Raw genomic sequence first — 9350 nt, forward strand, 5'->3', positions numbered from 1 at the left:
ACTACTCTGCATGTTTTTGGAATGTGGGAGGAAACCGGAGTACCCGGAGAAAACCCACACAGGCAGTGGGAGAACATGCAAACTCCATACAGGAAGGCCAATCGAACCCTGCACCTCTGCACTATGAGGCCGACATGGTAACCAGTCGATCGATCACCGGGCCGCTCAATCTGTTAACATGTGATTGGAAAATAATTAACTGACTGAAATCAGTGGAATCTGCAACACACTACTTTATTTACTGTTACTTTGGCTCAAAGATTTCAATTTGTATGTTGGTGCGTGTACTGCTTATTTCCTTATGTTACAGATGCTACTCAGGTGGCCCACCAATGAGTTGGGCACAGGTATGAACAACAATCCTAATACAGAGATTTTTCAAAGAAATCTAACAGCACAGTGTCTTCCTGCACAAGAAACACATACCAAAACTTTTTTGATGCCTCACTCAGCTCACCTGAATTCCCTCGAGCAAGGAGTCCTCGGTTTATGACGGTCCAGATATATGGGGTTGAATGATTTTCATAAAATTCTTTCCTGGAATTGACTTCAATGCTGTGTTAGCGTAGCTTAGTTAGATACTTCCGTACAAACTTGGAACTGGTTTTTATATCTACCTTAGTCACAACAGACCCAAACTATTCATGAATACAACCTCACAGATATGCATTTCTTACTGTATATGGTTTCAATGTCGATAACTCATCCTTTTCACTTGCACTCTCATCTTATTTAGGCGTAGCACCAAGTAGAAGGCATACCAAGTAACCATCCAACCATCAATTTTCTCCACCTCTCAACGGATAAATATTTGGCTTTTTCGGGAGGTTCGTAACATCTCATCGTGGAAATATGCTTACTCACGCTAACATGTGAACGTCCAGCGAAAAATATTGCAGAGTAGGATATCTGGGTTAGAGGTGAATGGCCCTTGTTTTGTCACACTCCAAACAAGAGTTTTAGGTCAGTTAATATCTGAGACTGCAAGTCATTCATCAAACAGAAGTGGCTTCAAGTGAGTCCAGCAGACCGCAGGTGTGCTTCTTATTTGTCTGAGCACTCTACAGCATAGATTGTAGGTGTCAAGTGTTTGGTGTGAAATGCTCAAGCACAGCCATGCACGCTTTATATTGTATTTTTTGTTATGACAGGTGTATTCAATTGGTCCTAATGGGTTTGGGCTTTTCTGCTCTGAACAAGAAGAACCATTTCTAACTTAGTCCCAGGATTACTTAAATACAGTGTGAGCTTGATTTCATGGACTAATTGGGAGAAGAGGTCATCCGTTAGCTGACTGTCCGTTACATCAAACCACTTATTTGTGGGCTAAAAACACATGGTGCAGAACAAAGTTATTGTTTTGAAATGTTTTCGTGGCCTAAAAATGACAGTACAATAACATCGGATAGAAACATATTTTTAAAAAATCAAAAGCTGGAAATGGAAATGTTTTCATGTTCATTCAAACTTACTGTGTTGGTGCTTGGGGGATGTGGTGGTGGTGGGGGGGGGGGGCGGTGATGGAGTGCATCAGTTCACATTCATGAGCCACGATGTTAGCGTTTCCTTTTTTCCCTCTTTTACAATTGGTTGTCACAAATATGGGCTTTACAGAAAAAAAAAAAAAAAAGTGTACTGTACCAAAAATATCATGGGCAAGAGACATTACTAAATCCAGTAACAAAAATATAAACAAACAAAAAAAAAGACCCAAATACGAAGTTGTCTGTACGACATGCTCCTGGTGAGCTGCAGACCTACGGCGATGCTCAGCTAATGTCAATATTTTCCATTATATTTCTGGGGGCTCCCTCCTCTGCGAACATAACTGCCACAAAGGTCCATGAAACATTCCCTTCCAACATGGCCAGCACATTGGTGTGTTTTTTTTCCAACTTACCTGTGAGAAGAGAGCAGTGCAACTTGGGCAGTCTGTGTCTGTTGATGGCGCCACAGCATCAGTATAGTGGTGCTGCGCAAATTGCCGCCGATTCTGAGACTAACAGCCTTAAAATGCTACTTTAGAAAGAGCGTTTTGAGTGGACTGGACACTATTTTCTCAATGTTGAATCCAGAGTCTATTGGGCCATTGTTTCCTTCGCAACATTTGACAACCCATGAAAAAAAATACTTCACATTTTCCTCCAGCAGGAGCCGGGTCATTTTGACTACTTTTAATGCATGCATAAGTCCAAGTTTCAACATTAACTGAGGTGACATCTGTCATCTGTTGTCCACAGCAGCGGTCCCCAACCATCGGTCCGGTACTGGGCCTCTGCCCATTTGGGACATGGCCGCAGAGACAGACCTGTGAGTTGTGAGCAAATGTACTCCATCAGACGTGACGGAAATGTGCACGACTCTAGCCAAACGGAGTCCCCCTACTTACATTGGTTTGCAAGTTGAAATGAACAGAATTCGCCAATAAATGAAAGAAGATTCAGGATACAGAAAGTGATAGTAACAAATTGACCAAACATTCATTTAAATGTGCAGCTGATGGGTAGCCATGACCTCTGAAGATGAAGCTATTTTAACCAGAGAATTTCCTCCCCGAGTGGTATCTCCAGAGCGACGTGGAGGAGGAAGCTGCTGTGCGTGGTGTGTCGTTAAAAACAAGGCAATACGAGGAACCTGTTGAATCATTTGAACAAGTAGCACCCGTGTGATCAAGTGGAAAGCATGAAAATGCGAGCAGAGCTTACACAGCTTGCCCACGTAAACATTAGCAGTCTAGTCACTAATAACTAGCCGGCAGCAAAAAGTGTACTGTACCAAAAATATCATGGGCAAGAGACATTACTAAATCCAGTAACAAAAATATAAACAAACAAAAAAAAAGACCCAAATACGAAGTTGTCTGTACGACATGCTCCTGGTGAGCTGCAGACCTACGGCGATGCTCAGCTAATGTCAATATTTTCCATTATATTTCTGGGGGCTCCCTCCTCTGCGAACATAACTGCCACAAAGGTCCATGAAACATTCCCTTCCAACATGGCCAGCACATTGGTGTGTTTTTTTTCCAACTTACCTGTGAGAAGAGAGCAGTGCAACTTGGGCAGTCTGTGTCTGTTGATGGCGCCACAGCATCAGTATAGTGGTGCTGCGCAAATTGCCGCCGATTCTGAGACTAACAGCCTTAAAATGCTACTTTAGAAAGAGCGTTTTGAGTGGACTGGACACTATTTTCTCAATGTTGAATCCAGAGTCTATTGGGCCATTGTTTCCTTCGCAACATTTGACAACCCATGAAAAAAAATACTTCACATTTTCCTCCAGCAGGAGCCGGGTCATTTTGACTACTTTTAATGCATGCATAAGTCCAAGTTTCAACATTAACTGAGGTGACATCTGTCATCTGTTGTCCACAGCAGCGGTCCCCAACCATCGGTCCGGTACTGGGCCTCTGCCCATTTGGGACATGGCCGCAGAGACAGACCTGTGAGTTGTGAGCAAATGTACTCCATCAGACGTGACGGAAATGTGCACGACTCTAGCCAAACGGAGTCCCCCTACTTACATTGGTTTGCAAGTTGAAATGAACAGAATTCGCCAATAAATGAAAGAAGATTCAGGATACAGAAAGTGATAGTAACAAATTGACCAAACATTCATTTAAATGTGCAGCTGATGGGTAGCCATGACCTCTGAAGATGAAGCTATTTTAACCAGAGAATTTCCTCCCCGAGTGGTATCTCCAGAGCGACGTGGAGGAGGAAGCTGCTGTGCGTGGTGTGTCGTTAAAAACAAGGCAATACGAGGAACCTGTTGAATCATTTGAACAAGTAGCACCCGTGTGATCAAGTGGAAAGCATGAAAATGCGAGCAGAGCTTACACAGCTTGCCCACGTAAACATTAGCAGTCTAGTCACTAATAACTAGCCGGCAGCCACGATTAACAGTTAGCAATGATGCTAACGCCATAGGTAGGATTGTAACTTCAAAAAGGATTATATTTACATGATAAGGTGTATTTATTGTTCCTAACTGGTCCATTGCTTTGGAATTCACTGTGTTATTTTATTTTACTCTACATTCGTTGTACAGAAGAATAACACTGCTTGAAATGAATGGGAAACATTTACCGTATTTTCCGCACTAAAAGGCGCACCTAAAAGCCTTCCAATTTCTTAAAAGCTCAACAGCGCGACTTAAAATCTGATGCGCCTTGTGTATGGTCATTACGGTAATATTTCGACCCCAAAATGGCTCCTTGCTCGAGACATGCTGACAACGCAGAGTTCAAACTTAAAGCGATCGGTTACGCAGTGGAACACGGAAATAGAGCAGCGGCAAGAGAGTCAATGTTATAACTTGCTGTTGGTGAAGTGAACTGTGTCGCTGCTTTATTAAATAAGTTTTACTGACATCTGATCGTTCTGTTGGTGTTTCCTTGAGCGTAGCTTCATCTAGTGGAGGCATTTTAGATTGCGTCTTATAAAGCGGTGCGCCCAACGTATGAAAACAATTACAAAACAGGCCATTCATTGAAGGTGTGCCTCATAATCCAGCGCACCTTTCAGTGTGCACAATACGGTATGTTAATAAAATGTTTAATTATGCTCTGATTATCTATGTTGTCAGTGCCAGTGCTTTAAAACTAGTAATTTAAAAGCAATGTAAAAAAAAGGTTGCCAGTCCGCGAACAATATGTACTTGTCTCAACTGGTCCGTGACACAAAAAAGGCTGGGGACCACTGCTCTATTGTGCTTCTCATCAGGGACACAGTTGAGCTGGAGCCCATCCCAGCTGGCTTAGGGCGAGAGGCGAGCTACAACCCGCAATGGTCGCATTGACATCCAAACTGTTTTAAAACTCTGCCTGAAGTCGGTGTAATATAATTAATAAAAACATTTTTTTAAGTATATACATAATATGCAGTTTAGCCATTAAATGGAGATCATTTTTTAAATTTTGCTGGGTACCAGTCAATCCCAGGGCACATACAATATAGCCTACATACAAACATACAAACAAAACACTCACATTCACACCTATGTGATATTTCCTTGTCATTTAACTTCAGAAATTCGTTGGGCGAATAAGATGCAAAACTATCGAAATGTGTCGAAACAGCTTTCTTGCCTTACAACACAACACTTGAGCACTATCCTTTTTTTTATGACAAAGAGTGACACCTCAAAGAGAACCAATTTGAAGGTTTTTTGACAGGATGGACTCAAAAATCATGTTCAATAGAAAGCATAAATGAATCGCAAAATAAGAAGGCTAGAGATGATCTCATGTTTCTTTTTGCTGAGATAGGATCCAGCTTCTCTGTGACCCTGAACAAGATAAGCGTTATAAAAAAAAAGTATCATAGATGTTTCCTGAAGACCGAAATCTAGATTTGGTTGTACTGTGGTTCTGAGCATTAAATGTGACTACAGGGCCAGCAGAACGCTGCATGTAATTGTTTATGTTTTAATCATTGTTGGGAGAAAAAAATAAAATAATAACGACATAATTTGCGGCCTTCTTATTGTGTGACTCATTCGTGTTCTCCGAATTTTGTGTCTATCCTGTCAAAAAAAAAAAAAAAAACAATTTTGCTTTTAAATTGGTTCTCTTTGAGGTGCCAACGCTGTTTATTTTTCAGGAAAGAAGTCACACTTATCCATACACAGGGGTTGTTGGTTTACAACCGTCCTGATATGCGACATTTTATAAGATTGCGGACGACATGCAATGAGCTCATTTTCACAGCAGCATCAGAAGGCGTCGTCATGCGGAACAGGAATCTCAGCTCAGTTACTGCCTTCCTGTTTTTCATTTGATTGTTTCTAGAATGGCCAACAAGTGTCTTCCTTCCAAATATCGATTGTAATTATGACTTGGCGACTGCGGCACCGTGTGTTAGTGATAGATACCTCCAACTTAGGTACAATTTCAGGTTCTGTTGCCGCCGCAGGAAAGGAACTCCTTCGTAAAGTCATATGCCACTGCAGCAATTCAATCAATGCAAAATCGCCAAACCATGTTATGTACTGAAGGTCTGGATCAGGACATCCACATCTTTGGAATATTGGAATGGCTATAAATTCAGAAAAGTAACATTTCAAAAACTGTCCTTGTAAAATGTACTTTAATTTTCTTAGTGTAAAAAAAAAAAGATCTTGACTCTCGGTTTTTCCCCCTCCAAGTAAATATCACCTCAGTTTTTTTTCAGCGTGTTTCAGATTTGTGAATATTGTAAAATAATAATAATAAAATAAATAAATCAATTGTGTGTAATACATCCTTTTACAATGTAACGCTAGGAGGATAAACAGGGTTACATTGGTTTGAGTGACTGGCTGAAGACACTGAAAAAAGACGTGAAAAATAGAAAGCAAGGACTTATCTTCGGTCTACCCGTGGTCAGAGCAAACAGCTTAATTTTTGCTTTTGTTTTGTTTTTTTCCCCCCCTCTTCCATAAAAGGAAAAAGAAGGTTTTAGTAACAGGGTTGCATGTAGGGTGAGCAACACAATTTTGGAGCAAAATTATGACTCCTGAAAATGTGGCTTTGCTAAAACCAAAATGATGTCACAATTTCTAGGAAGACACACCAACAAAAATCACACCAAATAAAGCTGATTTAAAACTTATGTTATCTGGCATTTTTGATAAGTCATCATGAGGGAGAGACGAGTGAAAAGCCACTTAAAAGTTAGGTGTTAGTTCAAGTAATATTTCGGAATACCTTTACGACAGCTACAGTTACATTTTGTGTCATATTTGGCCAGCTCTACAGAGGGACAGTACCAAGCAACGACGACACCAATAAAAAAATTCTACAAGGGCTTTTATTTCCAACTGAACATTTATTTGACGAGTTCATCAGATTGAGATTTGCAAATATTTCACCAATATCAGAATGGTTACCTGGTTTTTTACTAATGCTGTGTAGAAAACCAAGAAGCAACAGTAGCGGCTTTCTAAATAAATGGCTAAACAAAACAATGCAAACAAATAAATGTTTTCGAGGGACATGTGTTCCTTTGTAACCGTCAAGTGCGTGAACAACACAGCCTATAGTTGGACATTTATAGAGACATTGCATAATGTGTTCGTGAGCTCGCATAAAAGGCAGATAATCTTTGAACAAAAACACGATTTTAATTCATAGTAAAGATAACACATGTATTTACAGATAGTTCAGAAGTTATAAGAGTCAAAATTATAGTCACAATGTAAGGGCTGTTAGTACACTTGTTTAAATGATTGACACAGTGTCTTCTGCGCATGGATGGATTGAAATTTCAGGGTGGAAGCTCTAGTGTCTTCCAATTCTTGAATGGCACTTGCATTCAATGGGTTTTCTCTTGCGTTACAGTTGTATATCTACAGAAGTGAAATTAAAATGTTGTGCTTCATTAGTCAGAATTGACTAACCGCGAGGACACCATGCTGCCCTTTTGATCAAACCATTCAGGGAAAAGAGCGAGGATGCTAGACTGAAGCCCATAAACAGTGTATAATTTGGGTGGAAAAGGTCAAAGCAGCTGATGGCTCCATCCATCTAAAATAGCAGCTGACCTAATAGTGGACTGGACTGGCTGCCAGGGTTGATTAAACAGAGCTAGAGATGCATGACAGCTTCGAAACAAGATGCAGAAAGCCCAACCAACAAGTGGAGGTGCGAGTCACAGTTGCTTTCAATGTTCCATTTCTGTCATTTAAAAATTCTACACCTGAAAAAGAACATTTGTTTTCACACAAGGACGAAGTAGGGACAAGTATCCCTAGTCTGAGAAGTTGATTTCACATTTTCTTGATGCGACTTTGTGCTGAACCTTCATCATAGCTAACATAAGTCTCAACCACAAGCTGTCTGCTGATGGCCTCATCCATCTAACATGACAACCAACCTCTGAGAATTGCTTTGGGATCATGACAGGTCAAAGTGAGAGAGACAGAGAGAGAGAGAGAGAGAAACAGAGGGGGGGGGGGGCTATAAAAAAATAAAACCACAGAGAGAGAGTCAGAAACGAGAACTTTGAAGTATGAACCTGTTCCCTTTCAATGGAGTTTGGATGAATAATGATGTGAGCAAAGATCAGGGTTGACAAGATAAGGTTGTCCTAAAGCTGCAAAAGGTATTCTTTGACAACAGATTTTGATTAACTCCTTAGCAAAAAGAAGGAAAAAAAACTACAAATAGAACAGATTAGCTGCCTTGCACTTACAGGTAAGTTACATTGTAAGACAAATACAGAACAGATCACCATTTGGCTAGCAGACGTCATGGCTAGCTTTTGATATGTGTCTTTTATCTCATTTGTAACAGCGGCACACACATGCTAGTCAATGTGCAGCAACATTTAGACTGTGGTCTATCATAGAATATTTATTTATATTCTGATGTATGCATTACAATTAAAAGTCAACCCCCAATATTCGTAGTGGATAAGGACCAAGTCAGGCTGCTATTAGCGGATTTCTGTGAAGAATTAGCTGGGTTTCCGTTGCCCTCAGAAAGGCGCCAAATGCAATTTGAGCAACAGCAAATTGGAGGAGAAAAAAAAACCTCAACTATCGCCCAAAAAGTTCGATGCTCTCATGAAGTGCTTTTTGAGACGTAGAAGTTTATTGCAAAAGTATCAACACATTTTTTGCATTCACACGAGTCATATTTCCTCAATTCCATCTGGCAAGGCTTTCAGCAGTCCTTGTCTGAGTGAATGGCGCAGAAGGAGCTTCTTCCAAAGTTCAAAGCCAAAGGATTGTTCCATCGTACCTTCCTCAAGTTTCACCTGGCTTGGAATGAAGCTTTGAACCAAGAATATTGATTAGGATTGAAGAAACGGTCAAAACTTTCGTCAGGAGGCACGAAGATCATTGTTGAGTCTTTCTCGTGTAATCATTCTGCGGCCGCTGGCCATTTCAAACACAGGCCAACAGCACCCTCCTGTGTCGAAATTTGGCGGGGGACATTTGAAATAAAATGTGAACGAGAGCAATAATGCTGTCGCAACCTGTTCCAAACTGTAATTTTAAAATATAATAAAGTAAAAATCAAACACTTTTAGAATGGGTTTGTATGTGAGTGGCATGTGGGTCAAACCCAGAGGTCAACTTTCATGTACATATGTGTCCATGTCAAAAATATGACATGAGATGACAAACACTCGTTGAAGACTTGTTGACAGACAGATAATTTTGCACCGGAACTGTGCAGTGCCCTCCATAATTATGAGTACCCCGAGTTAAGGAGTGCTAAGATCCTTAAAATGCATTCGATTTTTATAAGCAAGACCCTCATACTGAAATTTGTAGAAATGGTTCACATCTCAGTCCCTAAACCTATTGAAAACGCGTGCGCTAAAGTGTAGAGAAATTGTGCAAAGAGAAATCATCGAAGA

Source organism: Hippocampus comes, unplaced genomic scaffold, assembly GCF_001891065.2.
Source record: "Hippocampus comes isolate QL1 unplaced genomic scaffold, H_comes_QL1_v1.1 scaffold9, whole genome shotgun sequence".
In the NCBI taxonomy this organism is placed as follows: Eukaryota; Metazoa; Chordata; class Actinopteri; order Syngnathiformes; family Syngnathidae; genus Hippocampus; species Hippocampus comes.